The following is a 14,215-nucleotide window of genomic DNA, read 5'->3' on the forward strand; positions in this document are numbered from 1 at the left end:
CCTGTCGAGCAAGTGTTTGGTTCGTCTATTCTGGGCTTCTTCAGAAACATTGAGAGAAACATGACGGCCTCTGAGGAAGCGGAACTGCTTCCTCTGTGGATCTAAACGGCTCATTCTAAGGTAACAAAAAACACAACGATTTCAGGTGATTATACACAAATGAAAACATACTCATGAATATTATTTTTCATTTCTGCCATATTCTGCCAATAAATCCCTATAGGTCTTATACACTGGACCTTTACCTCTCGTCTGCCATAAAACCCAACTAGTGTCAGAGTTTCTCCTCAATCATGTGAAAACATATGGAGAAAAATGAACTTCCATTAAGGTTTTTTTTTTGCCACTTGTCACTTTAAGTTGTGCTTTAAGTGCATTCAAAGGAAGTGAAAAAAGCCAAAACCCTCTGCATTTCTCCAGACTGAACACACAACTTAATAACTTGTTGATGGATATTTTTGCAGTATCCATATATTTGACCCTGCATATTTCTTGGAGCATTTATGACTTAGGTCAATGTTTGCTCATGTCTGTCACTTTGGCTGACTGTGCAAGCACTCAGTCTGGATGTTAATTACCAAGGTTGTTACGAGATGGTTTTTGCATTAAATGTTCCACAAGTTTGGATGACTTTATGAAGTGATTTTCAGTCTGTAAAGGGTCCACATGGTTTTGGCAGCTTGTGCCAACCCCCAACCCCCCCTCGTCTTCCATCCTCCGGGCCCAGACGCCTATAAGTCTCCATTGGCGGAGCTGGTCTGGCCTCACGGAAGGAAATATTATTCGGAGCTGAGCGCTAATTGGCAAGCACCCAGACACCCCACAAGTGCTAATGAACAGGGAAAATGGCCACGGCAAAGGGGGAGTGAGAAATCCAGATCGAGGCTGGCGAAGAGGGGGTCCAACACTCGCTGAGGCTCTCTGTGAGCCCTCGCCCTCTGTCCGGGGCTTAGGCCTACTTCCTCCTCTATAATTAAGGGGTTATCCCCCTGCACAATGGAGAAATTAAACTGTAAAACCTTGCAAGGTAAATTACTGCTTTTCCTGGGAGTTAGAGGAAGTGTCTTGATATGTAAACAATACCCCCTCTTCAGCTGAGTACCCGCTCTATCTCCGTCATCCCCCCCTCCCTCCCCTGCGTCTCCCTCTTTGTTCCGTGGGAATTTCAGATGGGCCAGATTCTCTCTAAGACTACAACTCCGCTGAATAAAGAGGATTTACAGTACCTTTATTGCTTAAGCATCTCAAACCTGTTTTGCCAAAGCTAACAATCAGAGAATGTGCTCTGCACTCATGCAAAACGCACACACAGATAGACACACATTCTTACCAGTTCACACATTTATAAAACTTTCAGTAGTTTAAGCTGAGCTACACATGCTACTGCGCTGCTTTGCATTTATTGTAAACTCAAGATGGTGGCAAATAAATATGATAATAAAATGTACCTGACCAATGACCAAGTGGGTATCAAAAGTGTTTAGGCTTTTGAAAAAGTAGGAATTAGATTGTGTTTGCTGAAGAAACACCATGCCACAACACGCCAGACAGCACAATCTTTTACCATGACAGTTGATGCCAACCTCATAATCTCTGATAAGACAACAATCTGGAGACAGGCTGCTTTAAGCCACCAGAGTCAAGAGGTGTTTGTGAGACTATATATCCACACTAAGTCGGCTTAATTTGAAGACGCCATCCATACTACACTTTCAGGTTGCTGTCATAAAGCCTTCTGTCCACACTGAAAGGCCTGACCAATAAACTGTGCATCACAGCACACATCTGGTAAGGAGTGGGACACACCAGGTATTCTGCTGCACCTCATATGGTTAAATCGGAAAAACGTTGGCTTAGTGTGGATGGAAGGCCAAAAATTAAAGAGAAAAAGATGATAGATTTGTAGTTGGGTGTAACGCAGGGGTGTCCAAAGTTTTTTCCTTGGAGGCAGGCCTGACGCCAGGATGAACTGACTGAGGGGTTGTTAAAAACTGTGAGGGGTAGATTGTTTTCATAAAATAAAATTTATTGATTTAAGCATGCAACAGCCTGAGAAGGGCTAAATAACAACACAATAAGGCTACCGTTTCAAAATCAAAGACTATATTTATCAATGAGAGCACTCACATAAGAACATAGCACTAGCAGATTTTTGAATGAAATCAGGGCGAGGGGAGTAGCCAGTAATGTTGATGTTTTTGCTCTTTTTCTATAGATACACAGAGCTTAATCAGAGGGGCGAAACTGAACTGAGAGGGCTGCACCCCCTAAAAAACTGAAACTTAATGGTGGTCCATGGCCCAAAAACAAACACCTATTGTAATGTGTTTTAAGATGCAAAATGGTAAAAGGACCCCTAGTTCTCTTAATTGACTGTCTTGAATGGCAGTCAATTAAGGGAACTATTCCAAGAATATGCAAAAATATTTACTGTAGGGAATATAATTAAAGCAGAATATGGCTGGATCACATGCAATACATTCATTTAGTCTCACAGTGGTACTCTCAAGAGGCTACAACCCCCTTGTGTCAAATGTAAATGTATTCTTAGAGGGTATTACTGTGTACATTGTGAATGTGTCTGAGTGTAAGTATAGGGCTGAAACTAATGACAGTTTTCATTACTGAGTAATCTGTTCTGAAAATGCCCTTCTGAAGATGTAATCTTAAAATTACCAACACAGTTTCCCAGAGCCAGTGCGTCTCATATTGAATGCTTCATTTTATTTTCGACCAGCGGCGGTGGTGGGGTGGCCAACAGGGGCCTGTGCCCCTGTAACAGTGAGTTTGGACCATTTGTGATTGTTACTGAAACAAATACCAATCACAGCATTTTATATTGTTTTTTTTCAGCGCTATTACTATTTCAGCGCCCCCCAGTAAAATTGTTTTAGAACCCCGACTGTTTTCGACTGTTGAAAACCCAAAAACCATTCAATTTACAATGATAAGAAAACAGGGGAGGGCGCTAATTCTCCCATTTGAGCGACTAGAACAGGAGAAAGTTAGGCATTTTTGCTTGAACAGTGACTTGAATGTAAATTACTGACAATTAAGTGTATGGGATTATGGGACAATACAGAGTAAATGTGGAATAGTGGAATGATAGGAATAGGTTTTCATTTCAGTGCCCATATTATAGTGCTGAGACATGTCATACAGCCTCTTTCTGAAATAAAAAACCACTGGACAAATTCAAAATGCGGGACGACGGTGGTCAAGCTGACAAATGGTCTCTCTGCAGTGCTCTGCCTGTCAGATTCATGTCTGCCGTCAACATGTCTGTATTCGCTGCAGCGAGGGGGGCGACCCTGCTGCTCTTTGAAGACGGAGCCAAAAATTCTTAGGCTTAGCTAACACCGTCGGGGAAATCACCTGGCAAACAAAAGACAACAGGCTTACACGCTACTCTAACACACACACATACATGCATACTCGCACACACATAGGTTTTCAATCAACAAACCGTTTAACTACGTAGAATGTTTATTAGACAGCCACATCCTTATACTTACGTAATGAAGTTAAAACAAAGCGCTGCGGCTTGGAGTATAATTATATCTTCATAGAGCAAAACCTTAATTCAGCAGTTGTGGATGTTTGTTTGACAGAAAAGGGTTTGAGGGAATTTTCATTGTTTGTACCTATGAATGGATGAATGACTGTAAATATCATATGCTCATCTGCAACTAGACCAAAATATTACAGTTCCTTGGGAAAAGACTTCTGATTTCTCTTTTTTATTACTCTGTTCAAATTTCCTCTTTGCAACATTTATCCCTTTGTGTTACTTTTAATTTCACGAGGCAATTTCCATCTTTACATATCCTTACCAATGGGAAACGTAATCACAAAAACAACGTTATTCAACTGTGTTCTTACATCTTGTGAGATCTGTGTGGACTTCTTAAGTTCTGAACTCAAGGTTTAGGACTTGTGACTTGCCTGTCTTGACTTGGGTCTTGAGTGCAAAGACTCCCTTGGACCAAAACATAAAAAGACCCAATGGCTAAAAATGGCACTGTAGAGCACTTTAGGTGAAAGTATCAGCCAAGGGGCAAATGTAATGTTTGTGTAAGTGACATGAAGAGAATTTAAGATTCAAATCTCAGACATCCTGTTTCTAGTGGCTTCTTTCAACCTGAAAAAAAAAAAAACTACCCTGCCAAAGCCTGCCAGGGATAGCACTCAATCATCTGTTGCTACCCAGCTGTTACAGAGTGACTGTCTTTATTCCTGTTTCTCCCGGCATAGTTTCTGCAGCTGTATGATGAATGACATTACAAATCAGTTTTCCATATGGCAGCATTTTGTTTGCTTTTTTTTGTGGGACCATGACAACCATACAATGGCCTTATGACAGGATTTGCTGTGATTACAGAGCAGTGTAACTAATAGCAGTGCAGTCCTGAAGCACTTTCTCACAAAAAATATGACGCTGTAGCAAATGGATGCTTATGGCTGGCAGAAAATCCTTTTTTATCCCGGAGCAAAGAAGGGTACAAGAGGAACTGTGTCGGAAAAACAGCCTCCAACTCCAATGCCTTCTCAATTCTATCCATTTCATGTCTGACAAACTACTAGCTTATCAGAGCTAGCAGGCACATTTCACAGTCTTCATCGGGTGTCATAAATGTGATATGTTGGTCACTTAACAAATATGCACTGCAGACCATTATGCAGAGCCATTCGCTGAGGAAGACCATGACATGTGGTTGAAATGTTTTTCTTTTCTTTTCATACTGTTAGCGATATTGAAAGAGTGCTGCAGGAATTAGTCCTAATACCAGAAAATGAGTTAGCAAGTTAGCACTTCCCTTATTTCAAAGTTTGTGAGGTTTTTGAATAGGTTTTTCATTAAGATGTCTGAAATGAGGTGTCTGAAATTTCACATTTGGTGATGATGACATAAAATGCATCAGTAAATACCCAATTTGTGAATTGTGAAGCTTTAAAAAGTCTTTAAAATGGCAGTCGCTAACAAGTAGCAAACTGAGACGTCAGAAGTTGTTGTGGACATTAAATGTCTTATTTGTGTTTCAAAAATCATAAAAGAACTGTTCGCTTGTGATGGTTATCTTGTCACAGAGCTAAGTTCTGCACTAAAACAAAATCCAGTGGAAAAAATCCCATTGGCTTTTTGTGGAGGGAACGAGCGGGATGCTAATTTACTAAAATGCATCATCCCTGCAGCACTCTATTCTATTCTATGTGTGACAAAATAATCTCAATAAAGCTTTTTTTTGGAGCTTTCAACTGCATTTCATGATCTTCATAAGGTGTCCAATATAGTCTTAAAGTTGGACATTTTAGGAAAGGCTTTCTTTCTGAGAGTGATATTGATGTCTGGAGTTAAGACTGGAGGAAGGGGCAACTAACTCTGTTCAAAAATACACCTACCAGCACCTCTAAAGCTCACTAATAAACATGTATCTCATGACCACTAACAACATCCGCCTCCCCATTTCTTTGCAGTGGTTGCCACCAGTTGCCTGGCAATCTCACAGTGACGACAAAGACCCCTGGAGTCACTGTGCCTGGCTGTTGTATGCTAGAAATACTTACAACTCCCCCTAAAACCACAAATTGTTGTTTTTGCATTTCTGTAGATGTATTTTTTAAACTTTAGACAAAGCTAGGCTGCCTGCTGCTTTCAGTTTTTATGCTTAGCTGGGCTGATCACTCTCTGGCTCTAGCTTCATACTTTACACAGAGATGAGAGTGATATCAGTTTTCTCATGTGACTCTGGCAGAAATCAAATAAGCACATTTTCCAAAATGTTCAAGCATGAACTTTGGTGTCCCCTTGTTATCATGTGACAACATTCCACAGGTCATGTGATGAAATCTGGGCTCAATTTGATGAAGAAGACGGTGAAATGCAGTCAAAATCTCTGTGTTGATCTTTGAAATAAGATTATTTTGTCATACATTCTGCCTCTAATCTTTGATTTTATAACAGGCTTAAATTGTAGTAAAATTTACCTATTAGACATTCAATAATAAATGAGTGGAAGAAAAAATGACACCTAGTTTGCTATGTGGGATTTGTTTGAGAAGCCTTTCAGTTTTTCCTCTCTAATCCAGTTTTTAGGACATATTCCAAGAGCCACCGAACTGTGGGCAGGGACAGCTTTTGTTTGTTATACCTGCGTCCACTGTATTTACTCAAGCAACCTCATCTGCTTATTTTGCTGGTCGCATGGTTTACTGTGACTCGTCTGCATTCTGCCCCTGGAATGAGGCCATCAGGGATGGCCGGTGTCGCGGCCGCACACTCCGTCTGGAGAAAGACTCAGACTCCTGGAGATGTGGCCATGAAAATATATTGTAAAAGTTTATTTTTTCATAAATGTTTATGGAATTCCTCCGCCTCTGCTGCAAGCTTAGCCACTGACTGGGCAGGATTTGCTATTGTTTCTGGCTGCAACCATTTTATTTAAAAGTTTGAACCAAGTTAGGTCACACACTGGCTGGCAGGTGATATGTATGAACAGGTCTGGCTCTATGTGACTGTGCCCCTGAGCTCTCAGTGACTGGGCTAATTGCTAAATGCTAGCAGAGGCCTGAGAGTGAAACCTTAGATCTGTAATTACAAGAAGCAGGGTTTTCCCTCAGGAAGAATTTCACTGATGGCAAAAATCAATTTCCTTCTCTTGTTTTCTGGGGCAGCTACAACACAGTTACAGAAGGCATTAATTGAAAAGACACCTATTGTCCACTGGCATACCAAGGCTGAGACACAACTGAACTGTAGGTGTTGCGGGTCCAGAACATTTAACATAACACACTAACATTCTCCCAAGAGGAATATGTGTTGATACAGTTCTCAAGGTGTATATTCAGACCACCTAAACTGAGGCCAAGTCAAGACCAAGACCAAATTGTATCAAAAGCAAGACAAGACTAAGACTTTGATGTGTTGTGACCAAGTCATGACCAAGACCAAGGTAGTGTGACACCAAGAATAAGACCACAGCATGTAGCGTTTATGTTGATGCTGACATTAGCTAACATTAATGTATATTATCTACAGGGCCCGTCTCACCATCACAAGCACTAACATATGTTAGATAGCTAGCTGGACAATTTCTTCACTTTCTTGGAGTGCATGTGAAGTGGGGCGAAACAAATTAGTTATGATTCAATATGGTTACATTTGAGACAGGACCTTTTACATCCAATGGCATTAATGGTTTTAACAAATAAATCAGACCATGCATATACAACTTTCAACTAAAACCTGCAGTCAAGACCCAAGGCAAAGCCTGATCTCTGCTTTTTCCATCCTGGGTAGGGCTGCACAATTAATTGCAATATTATTATAATCACAATATGGCCAAGAGAAATATCCAAATTGCAGAACCAGATCCAAATTAAAACTGCAAAATAATTGCAGTATGACTTTTTTACTATATCATGCAGCCCTAATACTGCGGTCCTTAACTATATTCATAGTAATCACTGCATGACTTTTTTCTATGGTGTCCCACATGGTGTCTTAATATGGTATTTTGTAGGGATTTTGACTATTTTTTATCGATTCTTTAGTAGTCAAAATAGTTAAATTTGCACCAAGCCTGTGGAATAAATGGTAGCAACCCAAACTTAGTCATAAGAGACATAATTGAGCATGAAAATGGCCATGGTATACTTATTGCACTTAGGGCACTGAAATGGTCAGCAGCAGTCCTGTGTATATTGTTTTAAATATTCTCGACTGAATGCTGAGTGACTGCAGACATGCACTCCTCATCATGGGTGAGTGGGCTTTTTTGCTCTGTGCAGCGCTGTGATTAATTCTTTTCCTCCAGCAGTGTTCCTACGAGGGCAGACCACAGCTGTGTCTGCAGGCAGAGGGGTGGTGGTGGTGGTGGTGTGTGTGTGGGGGTGAGGGGATACGAACCGGAAGAGCCTGACCACAAACTGTCCGCCTCTAGACCAACTCAGCCATAGGAACCAGGCCTGTTTACATAAGCGCCTCCCGCCCGTGTTTACAGCTAGCACACATTTTTGTTTTACCACGTCTAAACTCCTCGTACGTTTATTTTGCTTCACTTGAACTGTGAGTGTTGGGGCTACATTAGCAGATGAAAGTAGCCGAGGCTGGCGGACTGGTGGCTGGAGGCTGATGGACACCAAGGGTTACGCTGGGTCAGGGAGATTGAGAGCTCGCAGCTCAGAAATGCACAGGCATGGACTCTCAACAAGTTCTTTAATAACATGCAGCGTCTTCCCGTCAAAAGAAAGCGGTTGCCTGAGGCGACACCTTAAAGAAGAGGAGAGCGCTAGGCACCTTATTGGGCTGATTCCCATCAGTCCAACAAACAAAACAGGCAGGAAGTGTCTTAGAGGCAGGGGCATGGATTACACTCGGCATGCTGGGAAAGAGCTTTCTGTTTAAGAGAGGATGAAGCACAAAAAGAGAAAGGGAAGTACAAGCCAGGGAGAAGGGAGAGACTCGAGGGATAGGGAGAGAAAGCTGGCTGACGGGGTGTTGCTTAATCCCCTAAAGCATCCATATATTGCCTCCACCTCCTCTCCCACTGCTTGTAAACGGCGAGGAATGTAACATGTTGTCTTTGGGCCCTGTGTGTGTAGACGCCTCTGGTACAGAGAGATTTATACTTGCAGACATTGCCCAAAGCATACCATGTTACTTTTTTAACTCTGGAGGCTTTGAAGCAAAGGCATAGCGTTCCAAAGAAACAACCAATATCAGAAATGTCCTCTCATTTGAGCCTGATTTATGTTTCATAACCACATTAGAGACCTGCCAAAGACTGTCAGTCCTCCATTCAGTCAGCATTTGATAGACAGAAAGACTGGCTCAGAAAATACAATTTGAAGACTTAGGCTGCTTAATATTTGCCTTCATGACTGTCTTCTAAGCATTCACTAAAATAAACATTTGTCTTGAGAAATTCTTTTTCAAAACTAGCAAGACAAATCTCTATGGTGCTTTCAACTTGTTAAGAATTCCTCTGAACTCGATGCTTGGATTCAGCCTGGGGTTTCTTTGCTTACGGATTTAAAGTAAACATAAAAAAGAATCCAGGGAACTTATGCATAATTCAGTTTTAAATAAAATGTTAAGAAAAGTAATGATACTACATGTATGTACAGTATATTACGCTCCTAAACCCTTGTGAACAATTGCTACCAATCACTAGAGGAGAAGAGCACTGCCTTCTGCTGCACTCCTCCTCTCTTAGTATGTAGGCCAGCACTTCTGTGATGAGAACGGCCCGTAATGAGTGATGATAAAGGCAGCAACTTCAGCGAGTAGTACGAGGTTCAATAACCTGTGTTTCTGGCTTTTACACAGCAATCAGTCAGGCTAAAAAAAAAAAAAAAACAATGAAAAAACAAGACGTCCCCCTTCTGCTTTCACTTAGCATATCTAATCTTTAAATCCAGTCTTGGCCAGCCAGTGGACAAAATGGAACTGGAGATAAGGCAGAGGGAAAGACAAGCAGAGAAAGAGATGTGCGGATGGAAGCTGGGGGTGACTTGGAAAGCGACCAAGTTAACTGTTTATAGAAGCCACATGAATTAATGCAAGCACTGGAAGACAGATAGCCAGTCAGCCATTCGAGATACAACAGGCTGGCTCAGAATATGTGACAATGTAAATAAAAAAAAGAGCAGATGCTATTTGTACCTGGGGTGGAGTAGCCACACACTGAAAAAACAAAGAAGATACAACAACTCAAAATTTCAAGACAACCTCCTGCAACAGATTTTTGAGCTTTGAGCCAAAGTCAACCTCGAAAGTTTTGAAATAAACTTAAAAGGAAAAAAAAAACAATCAAATCAACAAATCAAACCTATAGTCTTTAGTTGAGATCATTTTCTTTTCTTCTTTAGATAAACTTAAATCTTTGAAGTTTAGAAACTCAAGAAAAAAAATGTGTATTTCAACAATTGGTCACAGTGAGCTATGAGCCTTATTGGACATTATTAGTTGCCCGAAAAGTAAATGGGTTGCTAGTTTTGAAAATTCAAAGATTTGACTTTACCTAAAAAAGAAAATCAAATTATCTCAACAAAAAATCTGTATTTCGCAAAACTTTTTCAAAATTTAAGAATTTGAGTTGGACTCAAAACTCAAAAATCCATTGAAGTAAATTGCCTTGAAAATTTGAGTTTCCACCACTTTTTAAATTTTACAGTGGTGTGGCTATTTATGCCCAGGTGTATACAGCCTTACATGGCAGAGACAAGTACCCAAGTATCAATAGCCAACAATGCTTTTTGTCCCTAGGGTGTAAATAGTCAGTGTGGCTATTTACACCTGCATGACAGAGACAAACCCTAATCTTTTCAAGTAGTCTTGTTTCCTGAACCCAGCCAAACTTAGACAGAGAACTGGAAATAATACTGATAAAACAAACAAACTGAAAATAATAACTAAAATGAGTCTTACAATGTATTTATCTCCTGGGGAGAGTCCTGTGTTTGAGTCATTCTACACAACTTGGTCACTCTTTATAGCTAAACTAGTGGGGGGTTAGCATGGGGTGAATGAATAGCCAAATAGCTGCCATGTGCCTGTTCCCATCTAGGTGCAGATGTGCACTCCAGAAAAATGAACAAAAAAGGATGTAATGTTGCATGACATGTCCAGTCCCAAGTTTGGGCACATACTGGCATATCAAGCACAGAATCTAGGTGTAAACTGACTCTGCAGATGATAAAGCTATAAGTTTGAGAACTGAAGGCCATGAATTGAAAGTCATTCCGGGACAGAAACAATATCGGCCTCTCTTGAAGTCATTCTTGGAGGACAGCGGCAAGTTCCTGATAGTGTGCAGCTATAGACCCTGACAGTAAAATAAACAACATTGGGACTTGGTCAATAGGCCTTCCTGTAAGCTTGTTGCTCACAGGTCTTCTCAAGTATCAGGAAAGGAATTATTGATATGCTGTTACAAAATGTTACTGTAGATGACACCTGATAGAGCCGATCCTTTCTCAACACTAGGGACACGAATATGTACTTTGGGCTGTTAAAAATGAAATCTATGACATGTTTGGAGGGTTTGGAGCCAGGGGAGATGTTTCTTGTATGTACAGCCTTGTAACTTAATCTACAGGATTTCTTTAAATAGGAAAGATACATAAAGTGTCATTGCACTGCACACTTAAACCCTCTTTTTTTGCTTCAGGCATCAGGAGATGAATTCTTTCAACTTAAGGTGGAGGGCCAAAGAGTTAAACGAAAAAGGGGGCACAGGGGTCTGGCATGAATGCGGTCATCACTGCATAACCCTGGCCAGCAAGCCCCCGCCGCCCCCTCCTCCACCTCTCACCCGGCCTGTGGAACCACAGCAGCGTAAGAGCCTCATTTAGGAACACAGAAAGAAAGGCAGAAATCTCTTTCTCAGGAAGATTAGTGGCTGTCCCTTTGGAGTAGGCCTGTGGACGGGGAGGGCCGCTGGGAGAGGCGGGGGTCTATTTTTCTCTGGGACATTTTTCTCTGCCAGGGGAGGGGGAGGCACGACCCGCTCCAGAGCACCCTCCAGAAAAAATAAAGGCCCTGTGGCCAGTGCAGAGACCCCGTTGGAGACCCCTCAGGCTCTAACTACGTCTAAGACTTCCCCATGATGGCCATGATTAACATTGGCTCCTTATCGCAAAGCCATGCTCTACTCCCTGCAAGACTAATTATACCAGACTCCTCTTCTTCATCCATCTACAGTGACCACTCGCAGTCAGACTTGCGGCAGATCCATTTGCACGGGGAAAAGCTAGAGGTCGGATGATTTAATGCTGTGTTCTCGTTAGAATGCAAGTGAGAAAGCTAGTGTTGACAAAGGTGATGACGTATTTTTGTGGCAACTCCATTGGCTTCCTCCTTTGATATATCAAAGCTGTGAATAGCTATCTGTGGACAACGTGTTTTTTTATGCTGAAGAACATCAATCTTTGTTGGGAGATCGCAAGCTACGGCCAAACCCTGAGAAAGATGAATACAACACACCGGTTAGGCAGAAATAATCAGTGTTACCGAGCTTGTCTGCTCCACTGGCCTCGTACAGTCAACACCAAAGTGAGGGATGACGGAAAAATTCTCTTTGGCAAACTTTCTCAGAATATAATAAGGGCCGTAAAACAACAAGTTGGCAGATCTGTGTTTGAAACCTTCGCTCTTCCTCAGTCGAGGCCAGTGGAAGGCAGCACATCTGAGCGTCCATATGCTTAGGTCCTGGTGTGAAGTAAGGAGGAGGGGGTGCATCAATCACAGGTATTCCTTTGAAACTGTGAGATGTTTTACAGTCCTGGTAGCGGGCACCTAATCTGAACACATGTTACTCTGACATGGTAAAGCACAAGCCGACACAGACTCGTAAATCCCGGGGGCCTGGGAGTCGGGTTGCAAGGGCCGAGCCTGTGGAAGCACGCCTTGTAGCTGCGAGACAGATGCAGGCTGTCACACCGAATGTGGGTGCCCATTTAAAACCATTAACAAGGTCCTGAGAAAGAAGCCTGATTGCTATCATGTGGACTGAACCCGACCTGCGCCTGCATCCTCTTTCCTTTACTTCGCCTCGGACCTTGAATCAAACTCTGCATTAGCGGCCAGACAGACTCGCATTATGTCTTCACACTCCGAGACACAGATGAGTTCAACAGGGCAAGGCATGTCTCCATGAAACTCAAGCAAAGTGAGCTCTCATGAAACAAGTTATGAGATTCGGGGCCAGCTGACACAAAGGATTAGGGCGAACAAGATGCTCTCAGGATGTTTCTGCTTATGTTACACTATTGTTTTGTGTGGTTTCATAGTCATGTTAAGGCCACTGGAAACCCAAATCCACAAGAGCCTTGTGATTGTGTCATTTAGGGTCTTATGGACATAAAAGTAAGGATCCAGAAAGTATTAGAATTAGTTTTATAATTCATTAGTTTTAATCAAATTATATTGTTATTATACTTATATTGAGTTTGACTTTGGCATGCTTATGCTCTGACATTTATTACAAAATATAGCATATAAAATATAAAGCAATCATAGAAAAATTCACAATGTCAACTGTCCCATCCAAACAAGATGGCAAAGTAAAGCAGTAAAAATATCCTAAATATAGCCCACACTTAAACTGCTGCTGTCCAGTGCGGTACATTGCTTAGCTTCCCTGCTGGTACTCCTGATGGAGATGTCAGTCAAAATGTGATCCGCCATGCCAAAACAGTCTTGAGATACGGTCTATGCAGCAAAATGTGCTGTTTTCTGCACTAGGGTTTTAGCTCAGATTTTCATGGACACTTAATGAGACACTCAACTTTGATATCATGTATGCATTTTTATGATTTCAAGCCAAATTTCCAGAGGCTTTGAAAAAATGATTACGCAGTCTGCATGGTTTGGAGTACTTTGCAACTCTGTTTCAAATTAAAAAATAGTAACAAAGGAGGACCTTTAAGTGAGCCAGTTTGTGACATCTTACAAAGAATGTTTCCAGGCTACTTGATTTATTCACATTTGCCCCATATTCATGTTTCCACATGCATACTAATTTGAGAACCAGTTCAAATGAAAAGGCGGAATAATCAAATTGAAAACAAAAGCAGAGCATTAAAACTATCTAACGACACACTAACGTCCTACTTTTACTGTTCCCGTGCGACAATGTGAGCTTTGTGATGGCAGGCCACCAGGCCCTTCATCAAACAGTAAAACTACTTGAATGATATGTTCCTGCAGTGGCCCCTTGGATGATGCCAGCGTGTGTCTTCCTGAGGGGTTTCAGTGTCCACCAGCCGGTTCCACCAGCAGCCGTTAGTAATTTATAACACTGGATACCTCAGAGGCCTGAACAAGGTCCTCAAACCTCGTTATGAGGAGTCTTCATCACACATTCACTAACGAAAACATGAGCTCTCATCTTTTAATTATGACCCCTTTATAGTAGAAATCTTGCACAGCCTGCACCCTGTGTGCTACCTTACAAGCACAAATAACCCCTGATTGGTGCAGTCTACCCCCACAGCCTATGTGACACACAATGGTCATAACTGTGTAAATGACTGCATAATTCATGTCATGGCAAGTGCAATATTTAATTCTTTGCTGGTTTGAAAAACTTGTGGCCTCTTTGTGGAGGTGCCAGGGAGGGTGCACTGAAACGTCCTAGTTTCTCACCCCGCATCCCTAAACAATTAATGCTCATGGCTCCTCTCGTGGCAGGCCACCAAGCCCATCATTAAG

At 41.7% G+C, this 14,215-nt stretch overlaps 1 protein-coding gene across 1 annotated transcript in view; it reads right to left on the minus strand.

Moving 5' to 3' along the window:
• The window catches only part of gli2a (GLI family zinc finger 2a), a 106,357-nt gene that overhangs the window by 68,295 nt on the left and 23,847 nt on the right, over positions 1 to 14,215 (minus strand). The gene's annotated exons all lie outside the window — the stretch shown is intronic.

The sequence above is a fragment of the Lutjanus erythropterus genome, chromosome 8 (genome assembly GCF_056507025.1).
Source record: "Lutjanus erythropterus isolate fLutEry1 chromosome 8, fLutEry1.hap2, whole genome shotgun sequence".
In the NCBI taxonomy this organism is placed as follows: Eukaryota; Metazoa; Chordata; class Actinopteri; order Lutjaniformes; family Lutjanidae; genus Lutjanus; species Lutjanus erythropterus.